The 25,078-nt window shown below is 42.6% G+C and overlaps 1 protein-coding gene across 1 annotated transcript in view; it reads right to left on the bottom strand.

Annotated features, from left to right (window-relative positions):
- Positions 1-25,078, bottom strand: part of LOC126484707 (G-protein coupled receptor dmsr-1-like) — a 350,732-nt gene that overhangs the window by 115,729 nt on the left and 209,925 nt on the right. The window lies entirely within an intron of this gene.

Raw genomic sequence — 25,078 nt, forward strand, 5'->3', positions numbered from 1 at the left:
CGCTATATCATGACGACAATGGAATAGGACAAGATTTACAAACGTATGCTAGCCAACGGCGATGAAGGAGAAGACCCGACATTCGTGGGACATAGTGATGCTGAGGGCTTTTTATAGTGCAATGGTGTGGCGCTAGAAGATTATGCTCGTACGGGACAAACGGTCACAAGTGCATATTACCGAAGTCTCTTGCCAAGATGTAGGATTGTTGTCAAGAATAAGTGTCGCACGAAGCTGTCCAAGACGATGCTATCGCTCCGTGACAATGCCAAAGCTAATTCATCGCAGGGTATAGACACATGTTTTGCTTCTTTCTGCTATTAAAGTTTGCCTCGGCGCCTGCTGTGCCGTATGTTCTGGACGTATCAACCCACCGTTTCCTTTAGCTTCTCGCTAGTTTCTCAGATTGAGAAACCATTACCTGACAATTATTTCCAGAAGGACCACGTTGTAAGTTTCGAGGTTTAATGTTGTTTGAACAACCAAATGACGACCGCTGTAACCAATGATTGCGCCAGGTCATTCACTGTCGGGAAAATGTGTCGGATTGAAGGGTGAAGATGGCAGGGAAGGACTGAAAACTTATCTCAGATTCGATATCTGCAGCTTCATTCTTTTGGAGTGGTAATTAAAACTCCATGACTGTGTCTTATTTAACCTAAAAAATCTTTGTGGATCAGATGGGAATGCTGGAGACAATGATTTATTTGAAGGTTGGTTATAAAGGCATATCTTATACTTTGGCCATAGGATTATACTGAAGAACTCTGAACTGGCTGAAAAGTATTGAAATCTTAAATGCTTATCTCCTTAGCTCGATTTATTAATTCGCCGATCATAAGCAATAGTACAGTAGATACGTATTATCGTTCGTTTTGATGGGGTGTCCATTCACAAACAGTTCAGGGATCATTACCGTTTGTTCCAAAACGATGCTCGCCACTAGTAGCCCTAAAAACTCGATTAGCAAGTCGTTATATAGTTAGAGAAATTGCAAGGGAAACCTCCTTTTAAGTTTGGTTTGGAAATTTGAAAATTGCTGGTAAGATCTTATGGGGCCAAACTACTTAGGTCATCGGTCCCTAAGCCTAAACACTTCTTCTTGTTGTTGTTGTTGTCTTCAGTCCTGAGACTGGTTTGATGCAGCTCTCCATGCTACTATATCCTGTGCAAGCTTACTGCAACCCACACCATTCTGATTCTGCTTAGTGTATTCATCTCTTGGTCTCCCTCTACGATTTTTACCCTCCACACTACCCTGCAATGCTAAATTTGTGATCCCTTAATGCCTCAGAACATGTCCTACCAACCGGTCCCTTCTTCTTGTCAAGTTGTGCCACAAACTCCTCTTCTCCCCAATTCTATTCAATACGTCCTCATTAGTTATGTGATCTACCCATGTTATCTTCAGCATTCTTCTGTAGCACCACATTTCGAATGCTTCTGTTCTCTTCATACACTACACTACTTAATCTCTACACTACTTCAGACTCTACTTAATCTGACTTAAACTAACTTACGCTGTGGACAACACACACGCACACACACACCCATGCCCGAGGGAGGACTAGAACCTCCGACGGCGGGAGACGCACGGACCGTGATAAGGCGCCCTAGATCGAGCGGCTACCCCGCGCGACCCTTTGCTTTCCTTCTTACTCTCCGATAAAGTTTATAGAAATGGAATGTGATGGACAGGGGTAAAAGAATCATGTATAAGTCGATGATGAACTGTTTTTTATGAAGCAGACGACAACTGGTTAGGTACATAATACTAAGCTGAAAGTATTAGAGACGGACTTCGTGAAAGGAGCAGCGAGATTTATGGAAAGTGAAATTGGGTAAATATAAATAGTGGAAATGAAGTAAGTAACATGTGATCCGATGGGTAGAAGGAAATTTCAGTAATGTGGACATGGAAGAAAAAGAAAAAAGAATAGCATAACATCTACATCCATACTCCGCAAGCCACTTGACGGTGTGTGGCGGAGCGTACCCTGAGTACCTCTATCGGTTCTCCCTTCTATTCCAGTCTCGTATTGTTCGTGGAAAGAAGCATCTAATCTCTCTGATTTTATGCTCATGGTTTCTCCGTGAGATATGCGTAGGAGGGATCAATATACTACTTGACTCTTCAGTGAAGGTATGTTCTCGAAACTTTAACAAAAGCCCGTACCGAGCTACTGGGCGTCTCTCCTGCAGAGTCTTCCACTGGAGTTTACCTATCATCTCCGTAACGCTTTCGCGATTACTTAATGATCCTGCAACGAACCGCGCTGCTCTCCGTTGGATCTTCTCTATCTCTTCTATCAACCCTGTCTGGTACGGATGCCACACTGCTGAGCAGTATTCAAGCAGTGGGCGAACAAGCGTACTGTAACCTACTTCCTTTGTTTTCGGATTGCATTTCCTTAGGATTCTTCCAATGAATCTCAGTCTGGCATCTGCTTTACCGACGATCAACTTTATATGGTCATTCCATTTTAAATGACTCCTAATGCGTACTCCCAGATAATTTATGGAATTAACTGCTTCCAGTTGCTGACCTGCTATTTTGTAGCTAAATGATAAGGGATCTATCTTTCTATTTATTCGCAGCACATTACACTTGCCTACATTGAGATTCAATTGCCATTCCCTGCATCATGCGTCAATTCGCTGCAGATCCTCCTGCATTTCAGTACAATTTTCCATTGTTACAACCTCTCGATACACCACAGCATCATCTGCATAAAGCCTCAGTGAACTTCCGATGTCATCCACCAAGTCATTTATGTATATTGTGAACAGCAACGGTCCTATGACACCCCCCTGTGGCACACCTGAAATCACTCTTACTTCGGAACATACAGGGAAATGGGGAAATAAAGAAAGGATGAGGGGATCACGACGGATGACTACTTGGCTCCGAAACATACAGTCGATAAAGATCAGTATGGGTGCAGAAGAAGAGGCTGCACACCATCCGAATACGTGCAGGAATGTATTGCTCCAGAGTATGCCATGGTACTTCTGTGTATAATTCTCTTTTCTCTTGTCAACACTACATAAAAAGTTACAAGTGCATAAGTAGTCAACCATAAGTGTCTAACAAGTTTACACATATATGTGACCAAAAGTCCCTCATCCATAAGACTGACTGCAGGCATACGTTCTCGTCCTTAAAATATGTACCCCCTGTGCATAAATGGTTAAAGTTATGCTTCTCGATTTCTTTTATATTATTTGGTACAAACTAGGTCTTAGAGAAACGAGAATTTTGACTCGCTCAAAAGTTACACATAGTACCCTGTTCGTTTCCAATCAGTTGTAATTACACGTCTTCAATCTTTAACTTACGTGTTATAGGTAAACTGTGATTCAGTTGCCCATCCTATGTCGTTCTGCGCAACCTGCAACGCTGTATCTGTCCTTTAGATGCCACGAGTGCGATTTTTCATATTTCATCGCTCGGTAGAAAAACTTTTAGTCCTATTGAAAACATGCACAGGAGCTTTTAGCTGGTAATTTAATGTTGTAAAATTTTGTATGGGGATACGTTTTTACTGTAGACCACAGTATTTTATTTATTTAAGAAAAATGTAAAAAAAAGTGATATACACGCATTTCTGCCGCCAAACTAATCGCTCACCAGTCAGGAGTTGTAGTTTCTTGTTCGTGGTACTACCGCTGTACAAAAATTTCCGACTGCGCTAATTATTTCCGATATTGAATCTGTTTTTGATTGAGCTATTACGCCACCAGCATAGTTTGCTATTTTCTTAAGTAAATAATTTAAGCGTACCCATGAGAGCAGTAAGAGAATGAAAAAAGACTTTTGAAAACGTTACTCTAAAACTAATTACGTTGAAAACTCGATCGAAACTGAGCACTAACAAGCACAGTAGTTTCGCAGTCAGGAGGACGTGTGAATACAATGACGTTCTGGTTATTTTATCCTGTTACAGCTGACAAAATTGTTAGGTGCCATTTACACAAACGTCAATTTTACAATTTGTAAATGATTGACTAAGAGACTGACGAAAAAGGCGAGTCAGTTAAGATTAAATTAGGTTTAGTAAGGATAATAACTCGTGCAGTGACAAATTTTTGTACTGTGCTAGGAAGGAGTGACGTGAACAACATACTGGAGTTAGTGAATGGTGGGGAATGAGAAAGGTAGTTGAGGTGCGCTTGAAGGTCACTTCTGTATGTTGTTCTTGAATAATTCGAAAAATATGGCTTCTAGTGGAAACGTTCCCCGCAAATAAATTTCAATACATTACATTTCTTACAGAAAAGTGCTGTTCATTTTTTCCGTAGAACTAATCGTTTTCCCGTACCGAGCAAGAGAGTACGGAAGAACTGCACGTTGTGTTTGAAGGAGAGATACGGAATTGTGGACCGCATAAAACGACATCGATAGGGACAGCTGAATCACCCTTTATGTTTCGCCTTTATCTCGGCAAGGAATAAATTTCCTGTTTGCAGTACATCTGTTCCATAGCAACCACACCCTGCTTTCTAATATCAATGAATGAACATTACACGAATCATGTGTTTTCGGATTGGATTCCTACGTTTTCAAACCCAGGAATAACTCAGCGGCTTTGCATATCCGCATTCACAGATAACTGGCACCAATTTCTGGTTAGATGTAGCAGAAATCCTTTCAAATACGTTACAGGATATGTAGTTATTGACACTTCCATTTTCTTTTCCTAACCAATTTCGTTAACTTCAATCTGACTGCGTTTATTTCTTTAGTACCCTTTCCTTAACTCAGAATGAAAAATGAGTATGTAAAAACTAAGATCTCTATGCGTAAAGACACTTTTCTGTGTTTTGGATTTTTAGTAGTAAGCGCCAGGTTCTGGGGTGTATGGAAGACCCAATTACAAAAAAGTACCAAAATTCTGTCTACTTCAGAAATGATCCAGCGTGTTAGATATGTGACGTTAAGCATGTAGGTGAGGAATTAGTACAGGAACGGTATGAGATTTACGTCCATTTGGTGGAAGTCACTTTATCCAGTCAGGGAATGTGGCGCTTCGTTTAAAACAAAAGTTAATTTTTCACGCATCTCCATCTTTCTGACGTCACATGTCCTAGACAGTATGCTGTAAAATGATATAATTTCGCTGGTTAGTGGGCAAACACGGAATAAATTTAAAGGTCATGCCTGACGCGAGTATATTACTGCACGGACAGCAAAACTGTAGTAAGCAAAGATCCTTTCTTTCCGTTCATCATTTTGAAGGACGTGTTGGTGATAAAAAGTTTCGAAACGGCTTTTAATTATATGTAAAATTTTCAGCAAGTCACGAAGAGCTCTCATTTTCACTTACTGGCTGAATACAATCTGCGTAATTGTGGACAGTGACTTTTACTGGCTCGAGACATATATAAAGTAATTGTCACTCTGTGCTAAATCTCTAACTCTTAATGAGTAATTTATGACAGCATTTTTAATTTTTATGTTCTGAAAACAATTACACTAAACAATGAAAATAAAATTTTCGTTACTCATGGAAGAAGTTAGATAGGCAAACGGTAATTGGGTCGCAGTGTCTATAAACCGGGTTACTCGTAAGCGTTTCTGAAGAAGAGAAATTTGATAATATCGAGTATAGATTTAAGGGCTAGGAAGTCGTTTCTGAAAGTATTTGTATGGAGCGTAGCCAAGTATGGAAGTGAAACATGGACGATAACGAGTTTCGACAAGATGAGAATAGAAGCTTTCGAAATGTGGTGCTACAGAAGAATACTGAAGATTAGATGGGTAGATCATATAACTAAGGAGGTGGTATTGAATAGGATTGGGGAAAGAGAAGTTTGTGGCACTACTTGACCAGAAGAAGGGATCGGTTCGTAGGACATGTTCTGAGGCAACAAGGGATCACCAATTTAGTATTTGAGGGCAGCGTGGAGGGTAAAAATCATAGAGGGAGACCAAGAGATGAATACACTAAACTGATTCAGAAGGATGTAGGTTGCAGTAGGTACTGGGAGATGAAGAAGCTTGCACAGGATACAGTAACATGGAGAGTTGCATCAAACCAGTCTCAGGACTGAAGACCACAACAACAACAACTCGTGTCAGTAATATGTGCACTTTCGTGCGTGCTGTGGGGGTGTTGTGTTAGTTGTCGCAGTCATCGCCGATCAGGAGAGCTGCCTGTGTGCCCTGTGTTTTGACTCTGCAGGCCTTTACTGTGCTGAATTTAGAGGTGAACAGCTTTTATCATATGGTACAACTATGCCCAAGGGCAGAGCTCAACTGCTGTTGGACATCTACAGGCATTTGGACAGTGTCAAATTGTGGGCCTGAAATAAGATGGATTGACGGGTTGATGCCCGTGTGGCGCCCAGATTATGGGTGTGTCTCTGCTTTCCGTAGCGGTCTGTAGACCAGATTCTGGACGTACGCGTAGTGCAGATGGATATCAAGATCGATGCATTGTGCAACGAGATGTGGCCAACTAAATGTCATCTAGGGACGAAACACAGGCACGCATTTCACCAGCTGTGTCATCAGGGAACCATGGGGGAGGGGGCGGCGGAGGGGTACGCTTACAGCATAATTAAGATCACATGTATGCTGCCCAAGCTACCACCGGTCACCAGGACAGTATCAAGCATGACTACTCTGGACTCGTGAAGAAGTTAGCTGCAGAGTGGAATGGCACGCTGTTGTCTTTAGTGATGAGAGTAGGTACTGTCTGTACGTTAGTGATGAATGTGCTCGTGTACAGTATAGACCTTGTGAAATTACTACTCCCGAGTGCATTCGCCCACAACTAGCCACATTTCGTGTTTGATGGTGAAGGGGGTGCCATCAGTTTCAAGTCGCGCTCACTTTTGGTGTTTCTGCAGGGTGAAGGAACCAATGCCTGCCACAGTGCAGAGGCAGTTATTCCCGTGCTACTGTCATTTCTTTGACTGGATGGTAATGTACTTTTTCAGCAAGACAATGCGATGCAATATGCTGTTGGTGGTGTACAATAACTGCTACAGCCAGCAATATCACCATATGTCTCGCCAATTGAACATGTATTGGACTTGATGAAGCTGAAACTCATTCGTGCTCCAGGCCCTGGAACAACTATTGACGAATTGCGACAAAAGGCGCCAAATGTTTGGGGCAATCCATCTGTTATGATCGTTTTCATGCGAGAATACACCCGTGCTTCGCCACTGGGGAAGGGTACACTGTGTGTTGATGCGACTGGCCACTCTTTAGTGTGACACATGTGTTTCTTAATGCTGTAATGCAGATTGATATTAATTGTTTTCTTCATTCACGTGCACACTCGCTGCTTTCGAGTGCCTCTTTTTATAGCATATGCTATACTTGCTCACTTGGTACACCCCCCCCCCCCCCACCACCACCTTTTTTTTTTGGAACATCTTCTTTTCTTCTACCAATTATCGAATCCACTAAAAAATTTCGGTCTTCTCTAAAAGGCAATACTACCAGAAATAATATATTACATCACGTCTGAAACTCGAAGCAGCACTTTTCTGCCGGCCGGAGTGGCCGAGCGGTTCTAGGCGCTTCAGTCTGGAACTTCGCTACCGCTGCGGTCTCAGGTTCGAATCCTGCCTGGGGCATCCATGTGTGTGTCGTCCTTAGGTTAGTTAGGTTTAAGTACTTCTAAGTTATACGGGACTGATGACCTCAGATGTTAGGTTCCATAGTGCTCAGAGCCATTCGAACCATTATTTTCCCATTTCTAAGTGGGGCTGTTCCTCATTAATCTATAGTATCTCAGTAACACCAGATAAAAATGAGTGAAATGTCCGTATATCAGGGATTGGACAAAAATATGGCAACACCGCGAGAAATGCATGCTGGAACATATTCAAGCCTGCGGGTTGCGCTGTTCTGATCGACTCCTAGTGGCACCTGTGCTATATCGAGACGGTGCAAGGGCCAGTTGCGCACAGGATAGTGTTGTGCATATCTGTGAGTGCATAATGTTAAGCTAAGTGAATTCCAACGTGGGCAAATTGTAGGTGCTTGAATGGTGGGGGCTTCCATATAGCCAAAGTGTTCACTGTTTCAGGAGGGACCGCATCGACGATTTGTGACGCAAACAGTCGAAGCGCAAAAGCGTCATCCGGTAAGTGACAGTGTAGACGAAAATGTTTTGTTAAGTGATCATGACAGACGGTCAGTGTAGGGGTCAGTAGGGAAAAATAAGCGAATGAAAGCTCCAAAAGTCACTGTAGAAGTGAATTTGACACTAGCGAATCCTGTCAGCACCAAAACAACACGAAGGGAGCTCCATAAAGTGGATATTATAGAGCGAATTGTAATTCCACAGCCGGCTGGTGTGGCCGTGCAGTTCTAGGCGCTTCAGTCTGGAACCGCGAGATCGCTACGGTCGCAGGTTCGAATCCTGCCTGGGGCATCCATGTGTGTGATGTCCTTAGGTTAGTTATTCTTAAGTAGTTCTAAGTTCTAGGGGACTGATGACCTCAGATGTTAAGTCCCATAGTGCTCAGAGCCTTTTTTTTGTAATTCCACAACGGCACATCAGTGAGGCAAATGCCAATAATAGAAGAATGTGGTGCCAAACCCATAAAACCTGCACCATAGAACAACGGAAAAGACTCACATCGTCCTATGAGTGCTGTTTCACTGCCTCCAACATTTGGCCCATTTTACGTCTGGCGTACGCTGTACCAAGCCTAGAAGGCATGCTGCCACGACTTAAATTTAGAGGGGTTACCCGAAGATTTGGGGAGCCATTGTACACTGAAGGCCTCTATGGGGAGCAGGACTTCTCTGATGTGATAGAAGAAGAGACAGGAGTCGAGGAGATAAGGGGATCCAGTGCTACAAGCAGAATTTAAGTCAGTTTTGGAGGGCCTAAGATCGAATAAGGCAGAAGGGATAGAAAGAATTTCTAAAATAATTGAGAGACGTGGCAACAAAACGACTGTACACGTTGGTGCGTAGAATGTATGAATCTGGCCACATACAATCTGACTTTCGGAAAAACATCATCCACACAATTCCCAAGACTGCAAGACCTAACAAGTGCGAGAATTATGGCACAATCAGCTTAACTGCTCACGCATCCAAGTTAACAATAATATACAGAAGAATAGAATAGAAATTGAGGATGTGGTAGATGATCAGATTGGCTGTAGGAAAGGTAAGATACAAGTGAGGAAATTCTAACGTTGCCGCTCATGATGGAAGCAACACTACAAAAAAACCAAGACATATTCATAGGATTTATCTACCTGGAAAAAGCAAAATGTTCAAAATACTGACGAAAATAGGGGTAACTACAGAGAGAGAGAGAGAGAGAGAGAGAGAGAGAGAGAGAGCAATAATATACTATATGTGCAACAACCGAAAGGGATTAACACACTATGTGATCAAAAGTATCCGGACACTCCCAAAAATACGTTTCTCATATTAGGCGCATTGTGGTGCCACCTACTGCCACGTACTCCATATAGCCGACCTCACTAGTCATTAGACACCGTGAGAGAGCAGAATGCGGTGCTCCGTGGAACTCAAGGATCTCGAACGTGGTCAGGTGATTTTCTGTTACTTGTGCCATACGTCTGTACGCGAGATTTTCACACTTCTAAGCATCCTTAGTTCCACTGTTTCCGATGTGATAGTGAAGTGGAAACGTTCAAGGACACGTACAGCACAAAAGCGTACAGGCCGACCTCGTCTGCTGACAGAGTCTGCCAACAGTTGAACAGGGTCGTAATGTGCAATGGGAGATTATCTATCCAGACCTTCACACAGGAATTCCAAACTGCATCACGATCCACTTCAACTACTATCACAGTTAGCGGGGGGTGAGAAAACTTGGATTTCAAAGTCGAGGTGCTCATAAGCCACACATCACGCCGGTAAATGCCAAACGACGCCTCGCTTGGCGTAAGGAGGGTGAAGAAAGGACGATTGTACGGTGGAAAAATGTTGTGTGGCGTGATGAATCACGGTACACGATGTGCCTATCCGATGGCAGGGTGCGGGTATCGCGAATGCCCGGTGATCTGCCAGTGTGTGTAATGCAACAGTAAAATTCGGAGGCAATAGTGTTAGGATGTGGTCGTGTTTATCATGGAGGGGGCTTGCACCCCATTTCGTTTTGCGTCGTACTATCACAACACAGGCCTACACTAATGTTTAAGCACCTTCTCACATCCCACTGTTGAAGAGCAATTCTGGAATGGCGATTACACCTTTCAACACGATGGAGCACGTATTCACAATGCACGGCCTGTGGCGGAGTGGTTATCTGACAATAGTATCCCTGTAATAGACTGGCCTCTACAGAGTCCTGACCTGAATCCTATAGAATATTTTTGGGATGTTTTTGAACGCCGACTTTGTGCCAGGCCTCTCCGACCGACATCAATACCTCTTCTCAGTGCAGAACTCTCGGAAGAATTGAATGCCATTCCCAAAGAAACCATACGCCTGTGAAAGTAGAGGCTGTCATCAAGACTAACTGTAAGCCAACACCATACTGAATTCAAGCATGACCGATACTGGGCGCCACGAACTTGTAAGTTATTTTCAAAATCAAATGGCTCTGAGCACTATGCGACTTAACTTCTGAGGTCATCAGTCGCCTATAACTTAGAACTAATTAAACCTAACTAACCTAAGGACATCACACACATCCATGCCCGAGGCAGGATTCGAACCTGCGACCGTAGCGGTCGCTCGGTTCCAGACTGCAGCGCCTAGAACCGCACGGCCACTCTGGCCGGCAGTTAATTTCAGCCAGGTGTCCGGATACTTTTGATCACGTAGTGTAAGAGTGGAAAACCAAGAAAGAAGTGCTCGGATAAAAAAGGATGTAAGACGGGGATGTAGTCTTTCACCCCTACTGTTCAATTTGTACATCGAAGAAGCAATGGTGAAAATAAAAGGTAGGTTCAGAAGTAGACTTAATATTCAAGGTGGAAGGCTATCAGTGATACGATTCGCAGATGACATTGCTATCCTGAGTGAAAGTGAAGAGGAATAGCTAGATCTGCTGTATGGAATGAACAGTCTAATGTGTACATAATGTGGATTGAGAGTAAATCGAAAAAAAGACGAAAGTATTTAAACTTAGCAGAAATGAGAACAGCGCGAAACTTAACGGCAGTATTATTGGTAACGAAGTAGATCTTGTTAAGTAACTCTACTACCTAGGCAGCAAAATAACCACTGACGGATGGAGCAAGGAGGACATCAAAAGCAGACTAGCAGCAGCAAACAGGGCGTTCCAGGCCATGAGATGTCTACTAGTATCAATCACAGGCCTCAATTTGAGGAAGAAATTTCTGAGAATGTTCGTTTGGAGCACAGCATTATGTGGTAGTGAAATATGGGCTGTGGGGCAACCGGAACAGAATAGAATCAAAGGATTTGAGATGTGGTGCTACAGATAAATGTTGGAAATTAGAAGAACTGATAAGGAAAGGAATGAGAAGGTTCTGCTCAGAATCGTAGAGGAAAGGAATTGGTGGTAAACACTGAGAAGGAGAAGTGACAGTGTGTGTGATATTTGTTACGACCTTTCCATGGTATTAGAGCGAACTCTAGAAAGCAGAAACTGTAGAGCGAGACAGAGATTGCAGTACATCCAGCATATAACTTAGGACGTAAGTTGCAAGTGGTACGCTGAGAAGAAGAGGTTGGCACAGGAAATGAATTCGTGGCGGGCCGCATCAAAGCAGTCAGAAGACTGATGACTCAAAACAAAAAAGAGGTAGTGGTATTCCGTGGTCCCATTATTACTCTGGTATGTCCCGTAACTGTCAAGGGTCATGCGACCATATTGGCTAATCAGATCCATCCGTGGAACGATGTTTGTTTCGCAATAATAATGCGGTGTTCCAAGACTGCATGGCGCCTGCTCACACAGTTCTCATAGTCCAGCACTGGTTTCCTGAGCACGAGGATGAATTATCGCCTCACCTGTGGCCATCACAGTCACTAGATCTAAATGTTACTGAGCCTCTGTGGAGAAGAACAAGTAATCGCTGTCCACCATCGTGACCTGAAACCGCCAATGTTTCGCCTAAAGAATGGTATAAGATTCTCTTGAAAACCATACAGAATGTTTATTTAACCACTCCGAAACGGCTGGAAGCACTTTCGAATGCCAGAGAGTTTCTCGTACCATACTAGGCATGGTGACAGGTTGAGGTTTTTGTGATTCAATATTTTTGTCCCCCCCCCCCCCTTTTCTGTTGAGTTCATTACTAATGAAGACATACCCAGGAATGAAGAGTAGTAGCTTCCTCATAAAAATTGTAACCAAGTCTTTCTGAGCATTCAGTTCAACGAAACCACAACACACCGAATACAAAGGAACAAACAGTAATCTTACTTCATTGGATAAGTTTCTGTCTAGGGAAAGATACTTATGACCGGATAACAATCGGAAAAACTAATGATCAAACTCAGCTCACACTCAAGCAACAATATATGAGACTGAAACGTCATTAGCTTGGAGGTCATCTAATGACCACCCCTGTTTTATACAAATTTTACTATCTAAAACGGGAATGTCCCTGCTACGATAGCGACTGTAGATCCTGATTTTGCGTCAGACTTCTACACCAACATCTACGTCATATCCCACGAGCTACCTCATGGTGTGTGGCGGAGGGTACTTTCGGTACCACTATCTGATCCCCCAAATCTGTTGCACTCGCACATAGCGCTTGGGAAGAATTATTGTCGGTAAGCTTCTGTATTTGCTTAATTTCTCGAATCCTGTAGCTGCTTTTCAATTCCGCGATCGGTTATCTCAATATCTGCCATTTCGACGTTTGCACAACGGTTGAAAGGAGGGTCAGTGTTAGGATCTTCCGCAGTGAACTAACTTCGGATGACCGAATTCAGTATTTCGCCCTTCTCTCTGTAATTTACCGGTGTGGTATCTGAGAGAATGAATAGATGATTTTGACCAGCTTACTGATTTTACATACGACCAAAATCTCTCATCATTTTTACTCAGGTCGGTTGACAACGTCTTACTTTCGAAATCATTGAACGCTTCTCTCATTGCATTCCGCTTCGTTCACCTTCTGGTTGTCAGCTAGGTTTTTACTTCTATTGAATGTGAGATGAAGTGCTCTTTGTTTACGTAGTGCTTTTCTAACACGGCTATTATACCATGGTGGATCTTTTCCATCCCTTTAAACCTTACTCGGAACATACTTGTCTAGGGAATATTCAACCAGGCCTTTAAATTTTTTCCGTTTGTTCTGCACATCTTCGCCCTCATAACAGAATATTTGATGCTTACTCCTGAGATATTCTGAAATTTGTATGCTGTCACCCTTTCAGAGCAAATATATTTCCCCCCTTTCTTAACATTATTTGTAGGACGAGTCGTTATAGATGCTGTCACAGTCTTGTGATCACTGATATCTTCCTCTACGTTAACTGATTAGGAATTTTCTCCCAGAAACCTTTGTATTTGGGACTGAAATATAGACACAGACGACTCTACTGAACTGACCAAATAAGCTTACTTCCCCTTAAAACATTAGTTCGTTTTCTGCAGCCAGGTCGCCCATTTGGTCGACTCCTGAGCTAAATGTCATTTCACTTCTAGTAGAACCTGTACTGTAAAGCAAAAAGAAACATCGTTATTAAAGATTTTAAAGGTAATCATGTTATAGGTGTCACTGGTATTTGCGTTTCTGATGCACATCTCTTCATCGTATTCTTCTTTAATGTTCTGTGCTGTTCTGGTTGCATTTTGAATAAATTTTTTCATTCCGTTATTTTCTATGTAAAATATGTGCCATTTCTTATTAGTGATACACATGAAAGGCTATTTAAATCCACATCCCGAAAAATGGTCATTTATTTTGACTGTGGTCGGTCTCGTAAACTGACATACGGCAGGGAGAGTGGTGTGCTGACCACATGCCTTTCCATATCCGCATCCAGTGACGCGTGTGGGCTGGAGATGACATGGCGGCCAGTCAGTACCGTTGTGCCTTCCTGGTCTGTTCCGCTTGGGTTTAGTTTTTGACAGTGGTGCACCTCGGAAAATACGTAGAAGTTAGGAATTTTTTCCTCTTTACCCATTTCTGATAGCTCACAACTGCGTAATTTGTCGCCACTTTGTTTTAAACTGAAATATACTTCCCATGTGGTACTATGTATCATGAAGGAACAATTTGTTTTCTATTCAAAAGCATAATGTTCATGAAATGTTAAATTCGTAGTTGCATAGAATGTTTTGTAAAATAGAGAAGAAAAACTGAATGTGCGTGTGCGTGTGAGTGTGTGTGTGTGTGTGTGTGTGTGTGTGTGTGTGAGAGAGAGAGAGAGAGAGAGAGAGAGATAGAGAGAGAGAGAGGGAGGGAGAGAGACAGACAGACAGAATACCAAACTTTTAGAGTACAGAAAATTTAGAGTCAACAGGAAGTTAAATATATGCTAATAGGAATGTGAAATAAAAATACATGAAAGATGGAAAATGTGACATGTTGCATTAAGTGAAATTTCAGCATTTATCTCAAATAAATTGTTTACACAAGTGTGGTACACTTTATTTTTATCACAACGCTGGAATCTTCACACATGCGTCGTACATTCTACTTTCGAAGTAAGTCAATAAGGAATCAATAGAATGAATGTGAATCATAATAAAGGGAAAAAAGTCAACCAAAAAAAGAAGAAAAATAAGACACACTAAGGGATAACCAACGTTCAAACCCAGTTGCTTTGTTGAACTTAACTTTCAATTTACCGTCTTTACCATTTGATTAACAAGAATAAAACATTGTTGCGTAAGATTCCATCCATATATGTCGTCACACATAAGAGCCAAAAGAAATGTCACAGAAACAGTGCGTGTGTGAGTGTGTGTGAAATCTTGTCGGACTTAACTGCTGAGGTCATCAGTCCCTAATCTTACACACTACTTAACCGAAATTATCCTAAGGACAAACAAACACACCCATGCCCGAGGGCTAATACCGCGCTGCCCAGAAACAATGGTATTGTAAGTATATGCAGTATACTGTGCATTAAAACTGTGTATGTGTGTGTGTGGGGGGGGGGGGGGGGCTTGTAGCGGCGAGAGGAGAGTGAAGGCTATCATATTCATTCGTAATGTGAGGGATACATCTGGCTTCGTAAAGCATTGAACCAGCGATTATACTTTTTATTGGCGTATTACTTAGACTGTATTGTAGTAGGAGTAAATGTGCAAAATATATACGTCAAAGTGTTGCCAGTAAGCAAACCTGTGCACTAATCCAGAAAAAGAGGAAAATAAATCAACAAAATCGGGAAAAAATCGATGAAACAGGTGCTGTAATCGCTAATACGTTGCAAATTCGTTGCTTTTCGAACTCTTCAAATATGCTGACATGTTATCAAGTCGTTATGCAACACTATCAAAACAAAAATTTAGTACATCAGACTCGATAATACGATTACGTCCTGTGTAATACTGAAAAATAGCGGTGGCTTGCCCAGATACTAAAATGGGACATCTGACCTGTGACCCTTGTCGCTAAGAAGCTCTTCAAAGTTGTCACTTCTTGGTTTCCTTCATTTATCTTCAAACCAGTTTATATGAGGTACCAAATACAGATGGTTGTGTTTACGAAACGTCTATGCCAGATCCACAGCACCTACGGAGAGATGTGATGTAATGAGATTCTACATGTCAAGGGCGCTTTTCGGACAAACCTACAGCGTCCTGAGATCATGTGGCCAGGTTGGCAATGTATATTGATAACACGGAATCTGTTCTGCATATCCGGATGCTCACTTCACATTTATTTCTACGCACGCGCCACACATCCATTGCCCAAAACCCCTCCTGTATTGTGGCGTTTGTCCCCATACGATGCCGCCACCAGCGGACCTCCAAAGCTATCTATACAAAGGTGCTCACCGAGGGGCGACGTCGATAGAAGGCCGATCCCGCACGACTCAGGAAAGAATAAGTAATTCACATGTAAAAGGTATGTGACACAACTATAATATAATAAGCCTTAATCAATTGGAAAATTTAGTGACAAATTATCCATGTTGTACTCACTAATCACTTGTAAATATTTTTGCTAGCATATCTACTTTTATATGAATGTGTTATATGAATACGTTGTGTCTGTTCTTTTGGACATGTCCAGTAGAACAGACACCACGCATTCAAATAATTTGATATGCCTAGCGGGACAGTGGATCCACCTTCTTCACTGCAGATGCACAAATACGTCTGACCTCCTGTGGGAATCGCAGAGGACCGAATGGGATTAAAATGGACAGGGTCTGCAGACAGGTGGCGATAGGTAGGAATACGGATCGGGTGTATGGCATGCCAAAGATAGTCCACACAGTTGGGATAACGCTGTGTCCCAGAAGAAGTTCCGCTTCGAGAGCCGAGCAGAAAGGTTCTTCTTTTTTTCTCTTGCCGTAGCGTCGCTTGTGTGAAGTTTTCCTCGTTACTGTTGTTCTGTCTGCCGAATGAGTCGTAGCTCTTCCATTCCGTCTTACCGAGCGAGGTGGCGCAGTGTTAAGCACACTGGACTCGCATTCGGGAGAACGACGGTTCAATCCCGTCTCCAGCCATCCTGATTTAGGTTTTCCGTGATTTCCCTAAATCGTTTCAGGCAAATGCCGGGATGGTTCCTTTGAAAGGGCACGGCCGATTTCCTTCCCCATCCTTCCCTAACCCGAGCTTGTGCTCCGTCTCTAATGACCTCGTTGTCGACGAGACGTTAAACAACACTAACCTAATCCATTCCGTCTTACTGTCTCTTTGTGTTCGTCTAGTTGCTGCGGGCGTCGGCCACTCCGCTATGACCACCATGGTTTCCACGTGTATTCCATGAAAAGGTACTGTGAGCTTAACGTTCGATATAACAACGCTACATACGCAGCCTGGGTCTCTAGAAATCCACTATTGGCTTGTAGATACAATTAATGTGACCTCTGATCAGGTGCACATCGCTTATTTTGACGCAGACGAGTACGTGTCTTACGTGAAATTTATGGATCACCTTCACGTTGAAAGATTATTGTCGCGACATGGTTCTCAAGTCCCGTTCAAGCATCACGATGATTCCGTTAGTATGGTGTCACTCGCCGATGCTGAAATTAACTATACTAATGTTCCAATGTCCAACATCCCGCTTGAGGTTGATGACAACTTTCTAAAGGACATATTGACTGTTGTGTTGGCGGAAGAGCCAACACCGTGTTACTAGTGGAAGCCGAAATGCACGCGTTTTAGCTCACGCAGGCTGGCGTGAGGAGGGAAGAACTATACTGATGTGAGGTCTGGAACATGACAAGGAATGAGAATTCAGAATTCGGACGTAATTAGTTTGATACTTAACTTTAATCTATTAATAATGAACGTCGCTCTTGACGGTACATGATTCACAATATTCTCTGTTCAGAATTCATTCTAATTACTGAATATGGCGCCTTGCTAGGTCGTAGCTGAAGGCTATGCTAAACTGTCGTGGCTGCAAATGAGAGCGTATGTAGACAGTGAACCATCGCTAGCAAAGCCGGCTGTGCAACAGGGGCGAGTGCTAGGAAGTCTCTCTAGACCTGCCGTGTGGTGGCGCTCGGTCTGCAATCACTGATAGTGGCGACACGCGGGTCCGACGTTTACTAACGGACCGCGGCCGATTTAAAGCTACCATCTAGCAAGTGTGGTGTCTGGCGGTGACACCACATTGAGTCCTTATTGTAACGTGAAAAACGTTCGTCTTGAATGTTGTTCTACTCAACACAGATTACAGTGGTACAGAGGAATTCGTTCCGTGGAAATCCATAATTTACTAGTGTGTGGTTATCGCGTTCGTGTCATGTACACTGGTCAAGAGGGACCCTGCTTCCTATGTAATGAAAGTGGACACGTTCGGTCTAATTACCCGCGGAGGGGATTTGTTTTAAGGCCGTCATTATTTCAGCGTCCAAAATTGAAGGTTACTAGTCTTGTTTGTTCCACCCCTGACGTCGGACCTACTTCTGCCTCAGATCATAATGCACAAAAAGTCAGTTCGGAGAATCGTGTAACTGAATTTCCGCCTTTACCTCCGCGACAGGTTATGAATCCCATTGCCCCCAAGACAGAACCCGTACCAGTGACGAACAAACGACGTCGCAGTCAAGATGGTGAGGGTGAGAATTTGGCTGTGCCTTCTGCCCCATCCGCCTCCGCATCGATTGTGTCCCCTGTTCCTCTCGATGCTGCGATACCTCCTATCCGTGGTACGGTGAGTGGCGAAGAAATTATCTCCAGCATCTCTCCTGCTCGCGAAGTGGCTCCTCCTGAGCTCCCTGTGTGTGAAGAGGGAGCAGAGTCCCCCTTTCGTCTTCATGTCCTCCGTTACAGTCTGAGAAAACGCAATGTCCTCTAGCTTCGTCGTCTTCAGACGCCGAAGGTTTCCGAAAATTCCCGCTCACAACAACTCCTGAGGAGAACATATTTAGCGACCAAGTATCATGTGTTGTATTGGTCGTTGCACAGAATGCTTCCATCTTAGTGACTGGACCAGTAGTTCATGACAATTGTTCTGATGGACAGGAAGCTGTGCCTGAAACCCCTTCCACACCTCCGTCTGCGGAGGCTGCCATGCCACATAGCCGACAGAAACAGCGTGTACAACATAACCATGCGGTGGCACGTAAGAAGTCTAAAAAAAAAGGTTATGATGATGGCGATTCATGACCCCCGATGTCTGATTCATCTGTGGACTCCGCAATGGACCTTGACGCTCAGCTGTCTACCTAATTCTGCTCAATACTTTCCATACATCCCTGTATAGCTATGATAAATGACACAAGCCTACACGTTCCTTTCCTTAAACGTTAATCGTCTGTAATCAGAATTGCAATTGGTTTCGGTGTATCAGTTCATTTATGATTCATGTGCGGCCATAATCTTCTTGCAGGAGGTGTTATTTAGCAATTACCCCTGGTTTTCGTATTATCTTTAATGTAGCACCCGAATATTCTACGGAGACTGCTTTATTCTTTCGCGAAGGCATTCCTATTGCTGAGGTGGAAATGTTCAATTTTGGCAGAGGAATAGGTTTTCAACTTTTTAATCTTATATATAATATAAGATTAATGATTAATTAATTAATTAATTAATAATAATATTATAATAAAATAATATAATAATTCTAATCCCAAAGAAAGCAGGTGTTGACAGATGTGAAAATTACCGAACTATCAGTTTAATAAGTCACAGCTGCAAAATACTAACGCGAATTCTTTGCAGACGAATGGAAAAACTGGTAGAAGCGGACCTCGGGGAAGATCAGTTTGGATTCCGTAGAAATGTTGGAACACGTGACGCAATACTAACCTTACGACTTATCTTAGAAGAAAGATTAAGAAAAGGTAAACCTACGTTTCTAGCATTTGTAGACTTAGAGAAAGCTTTTGACAATGTTAACTGGAATACTCTCTTTCAAATTCTGAAAGTGGCAGGGGTAAAATACAGGGAGCGAAAGGCTATTTACAATTTGTACAGAAACCAGATGGCAGTTATAAGAGTCGAGGGGCATGAAAGGGAAGCAGTGGTTGGGAAAGGAGTGAGACAGGGTTGTAGCCTCTCCCCGATGTTATTCAATCTGTATATTGAGCAAGCAGTAAAGGAAACAAAAGAAAAATTCGGAGTAGGTATTAAAATTCATGGAGAGGAAGTAAAATCTTTGAGGTTCGCCGATGACATTGTAATTCCGTCAGAGACAGCAAAGGACTTGGAAGAGCAGTTGAACGGAATGGACAGTGTCTTGAAAGTAGGATATAAGATGAACATCAACAAAAGCAAAACGAGGATAATGGAATGTAGTCAAATTAAATCGGGTGATGCTGAGGGAATTAGATTAGGAAATGAGACACTTAAAGTAGTAAAGGAGTTTTGCTATTTAGGGAGTAAAATAACTGATGATGGTCGAAGTAGAGAGGATATAAAATGTAGACTGGCAATGGCAAGGAAATCGTTTCTGAAGAAGAGAAATTTGTTAACGTCGAGTATAGATTTAAGTGTCAGGAAGTCGTTTCTGAAAGTATTTGTATGGAGTGTAGCCATGTATGGAAGTGAAACATGGACGATAACTAGTTTGGACAAGAAGAGAATAGAAGCTTTCGAAATGTGGTGCTACAGTAGAATGCTGAAGATAAGGTGGGTACATAACGTAACTAATGAGGAGGTATTGAATAGGATTGGGGAGAAGAAGTTTGTGGCACAACTTGACTAGAAGAAGGGATCAGTTGGTAGGACATGTTTTGAGGCATCAAGGGATCACAAATTTAGCGTTGGGGGCAGCGGGGAGGGTAAAAATCGTAGAGGGAGACCAAGAGATGAATACACTAAGCAGATTCAGAAGGATGTTGGTTGCAGTCGGTACTGGGAGATGAAGAAGCTTCTACAGGATATAGTAGCATGGAGAGCTGCTTCAAACCAGTCTCAGGACTGAAGACCACAACAACAACAACAACAATCTTATCTTGGTTCTTTTATATGCCCCTTCTGATACTGGTCGCGGAGTGGAACTTTCGCGTTTTTATAAAGAGTATATTGTTCATCTGTTGCGTAAGAGTCCACTGGGGTGATTATCTTAACTGCGTACTGCGTCCTGCAAATCAATCAAGAAATTTTAATTTCTCTCGTGAATTACATGGATTCGTCCGCTCCTTAAGCCTGAAAGACGTCTGGATATGTAAATACACGACGTTAGCTAAATTAACCCACTTTACCGCGACCTCTAGTAGTCTGCCAAAAAACGAGACTTACGTTGTACTTACGACTATTACTATTCCATCCTGCGTGAACTTTATGCTTCTTCGGATCACGCCCCTCTGCGAATTGCGGATGTTAGCTGTGTGAAGGCAAAACGGTAGACTTTGAAGAGAATACAAATGGAAGGCTTGAAAATCCGATCGAAGTCACGTTTATTGGTGACGGAAGAACTGACTTCCTCACATCATTTGCTTCGGCAACAGTCCGGCCGCCGACGCGCTTGTATTCATTCTCTCACGACATATGATAGGAGTATCGTAATGCCGCAAGCTGATATAGTGCGTATCTTACACCAGTATTATGTAGACATCTATGACGTCGTTGAGCCCACTGAAACCTTTTACGACCCACTTCTCAGCATCTTGGATACGAAAATTACACCCGAACGTAATGCAAAGCTTTTAGCTGCCTTTCAGCCTGAAGAAATTTACAAACTTATTGTGGGATCGCATTCTCAAAAGTTTCCAGTTGTAGATGGACTTTCCAAGGTATTTTACGTGCGCTTTTGGTCGTTGTTGGGTGCTACCTTTACCTCCCTTTTGAATGAAATGTTACAGTGGGAATGAAATGTCAAAGTGAGAAAAACATTTGTAGCCCCGAAACGTACTCTACCGGCTGCCCCTGATAGCTTTCGCCCACCTACTTTGTTAAACTCTGATTATACTTCAATTATAAGACTGTGGCGAGGGCCGTTAATAGCGGAATGGCGGCTCTGATGGAGACGATTGTTGCAAAACATCATAGCTGCGTACCTGGTCGTACAATTCTTACACCTATAGTCGAGTGTCGTGACATGGTTTCGGTATCTGCTGTAACGTCCGTCCCTTGTGCCCTTGCCTTTCTAGATTTCAATAAGGCATTTCTTCGTGTTAATCACGACTTTCTGCTTCGGATTCTAGAGGCAGCGGGTTTCACTGTTGATATACAGATAGTGGGCTTCGGTGGTTGGTAATGGCCAACTAACGCCCCCAATAAATATCCACAGGGGAGTGCCTCAAGGAAGCCCGCTGTTAATGACTTTGTGTTGTCTCTGGATGCTAGCATCCCAGCTGACAGGTTGGACGCTTTCCGGCGGGACTATAGCTGTTCGTGCATCCGCGAATGACGTGATGGTTAGCAATCCTGCTGAGATACCTCGACTGAAGGCTGTAATCGTTGATTTTTGTCAGAATTCAGGTGCAAAACTTAATTAAGGTAAATACAAGCACTTCCCTTGCGAGGTTTTGATGACGCGATTGTTCCATGGGCCACTGCCGTGGATCGGCATATGTCTCTCGGTATCATCATTTATCGCTGTCCACCCAAAATGGCGACCCTGATCTGGAAGTCCGTTACGGAAATAATTCAGGCAGCGGTACTGGAGCATAAAAGGCGTTCTCTTACTCTGCTCCATAAAGTCCTAATACTGGATACATATGTCTTACGCAAAGCTTATTACGTGATCCAAGGTTAGTCGCTTCCCTCGATGATGGCGAAGAAACTACAACAATTATGTGGTCGTTTCTTATGGGAGCGACAAATATTTCGCTTACGGTATGAGATGATCACGAAGCCTCGTTCCCTGGGGGGGGGGGGGGGGGGGGCATGACTGATATACGAAGGAAGACGTACTGTTTTGACGATGACTCAAGAAACTCTTTGTGTCCGTCCATCTAGTAGTGAAACCCCTATTGTCGTTGGTCGCATAAATTATAAATCGAAACACATTTGTGACTTCTATCTTGCGATGAGCTATTTAAGGGCTGGCATCTTATGGAGACCTGTCCTCACCACTAAATTCCTAAAGACTCGTTGGGAACCAGTACCTTGCCCGAACCTTGTTGGAGAGATTCCAACAAACAGGCGACTTTTCCATATCGGGCTTAGTGACACGGATTTATGTAGTCGCTTTACGTCTCCAGATACGATACGACATCGCTTTACTTGTGGACGTCATATGGCAAATTGGCCTTCCTTACTCGATCATCTGAGACTGCATACACTTAGGACATTGTGTCCACATTTTTCTTCCTTTCCACGGTCGAAAACCCATACCGTTATGTGGTTGCTGGGACACTTCGTTCATTATGTTGTAGAAGGCGTGGGGGAAGCTCACATAAACTTCATGCAGTACATGTTCACTGCCCATTGGTCATACTTGTGAATGTCTCGATAGAGAGACCTCTTTGCCAACTTGTTGCATCTTGTTTTCCGTCGGCATGGTGTTGGTTAAATTAATTTTCCTGATGATCACTGTTTTTCTTTGTTATGTATGTTCCCATCTAATTGCTTCGGCTTGTCCTCTCCAGTTCGTTTTGTTTTTTGTTTTGGCTCAGCATCGCTCCGGTTCTATTGCAAAATGTGTATAGATGAAGTATAGATATACATGAGCGTATACAATCCCTGCAATAAAATTTTGATTTTTCTTTGTTTGCTATTTCAGATGCAGTCTGGTTTTGTTTTCCTTCTACTTTTAGATTCTACTACGAACTATAAAAATATATACATAACACAAAATAACAAAAAAATTAAAAAATTACTAAAATGCCATATAAAAATAATTGTTTATACATATCATGTGAGCATTGTGGTGGTTCGTAGGTTTTTTTCCTCTTATCTCCTTTTATTTATTATTCTGTTACAGTAATTAATTTTTTCTCTCATTTGCAGCTTGTATTACATGATGATTTGACTATGGTCTACTGACGTCTCATGATAGTACCACGTCATTCACATAAAAAAAATATGGTGCAGTGGTTAACCCACCTGTCTAGTAAGCAAGAGATCCTGGGTTCAAATCCTCATCCAGGGCTATGCGTAATTCCCGCTGCAGGTGACAGTAGTGATTCCTTTAAATTTACATTTCTTGTGTTGTTGTGAGTGAGTTTGTTATCAGATGACGTTACAGGGAGTGGCCGCAGCTACTAGCACAGGAGACAGATACAAATATTTCATCTATTTAGCTCTGATTAAATGTGTCAGTAATTAAGAATTTCTTGTTTCTGATTTTAAATGCTATAAGAAGTACATCAATCGTCTTACACTTACTGATGATGATACTTGGTTCTTATGAAATAACGTAGATGTATGTGTTCTTATTAACACAGTAGCAATAGGTGGGCACAAAAGAATTAGAAGTGTATGGAAAAATAATACACATTTACAACATGGACGATGAGCAATAAAATTTAGATTCACATATATGCAGCTCTTAAGAGTCACAATAAATAACATGTTTTGTATAGTGTTGGGATGATGGATTAGAATGAGATACGTAAAAACGTGTACTGTACTGCGATTGTCATGTTTCTATGTATTCTGGAGATAAGATAATATCTTGGTGTTGTACGTAAGAACACTGAAGAATGATTAATGACTTGGCATCCATATGACGTGCGCAGATAGAGACCAGAAGCCAGATATCGGCCGGGCGAAAGGTGAAGCACGCCCGATAGTGGCAGCCGTCAATTTGTCAACAGGGAGGAGGGTCTCCGTTATTCGGAGGACGCTAACCCCAGATGCAGCGGAACACTTTCACTGCAGCCGACGAGAATGGGTGACGCTTCCTTTTCTGTGGGAACATGTTACCACTAGTCAAACTCAGCGACACTGGCCAAGGAAACATGTTACTGTTCAGAGTAATGCAGAGTCCTAGTACTCCATCCCAAGTGGCCAGACTGTAACCATACCAAGTCATGTGCTAAGAGATAGTCTAGTTCCCTTTGGAGTGATACTGATGTTTTTCTCCTCATGAGAATATCCATCAGCTACCGTCTGTGAAAATGGTACCTATCAGCATCTCACCTTGAAACTACATTTGAATAGAAACAACACGCCAGCTGCACTATTCCATTCTCTCCTACATTTTACTGACTGGTGAGCCACGCCTATCTCAGTGTCATAGAACAGCTGATGAACAACCCTGCCACATGAGCCACAGGCGAATAGGGGTAACTGGGGCGTGGTACTTAGGGAAAGCAGGAAAAGGTGTGGACGGGGTCTAATCAGTTACCGTTGGTTGCACAGTAAATACGTACATTTTATTTAAGGAAATAATTAAAAAAAACTATCATTTAAAGAAAATTGACTGTAACGCAAGCTACACTGACGACTGAAGGTCTTATTGCGAAAAAATTCAAAGTTATTTGTCGGCTGAAGGCCACAAGCAATACTTCAGAACAATTAGCGGCGGAAGGCCTGAATTACAAGTGAGGAAGACGACTACACGTTGAAAATAAATTTTAAAACAATCATTTAAAAATGACTGTAACACAAGCTACACTGACGGCTGACGCCCTTATTGAGAAAGAATTCAAATCATTTGTCGGCTG

Source organism: Schistocerca serialis, chromosome 6, assembly GCF_023864345.2.
Source record: "Schistocerca serialis cubense isolate TAMUIC-IGC-003099 chromosome 6, iqSchSeri2.2, whole genome shotgun sequence".
Lineage (NCBI taxonomy): Eukaryota > Metazoa > Arthropoda > Insecta > Orthoptera > Acrididae > Schistocerca > Schistocerca serialis.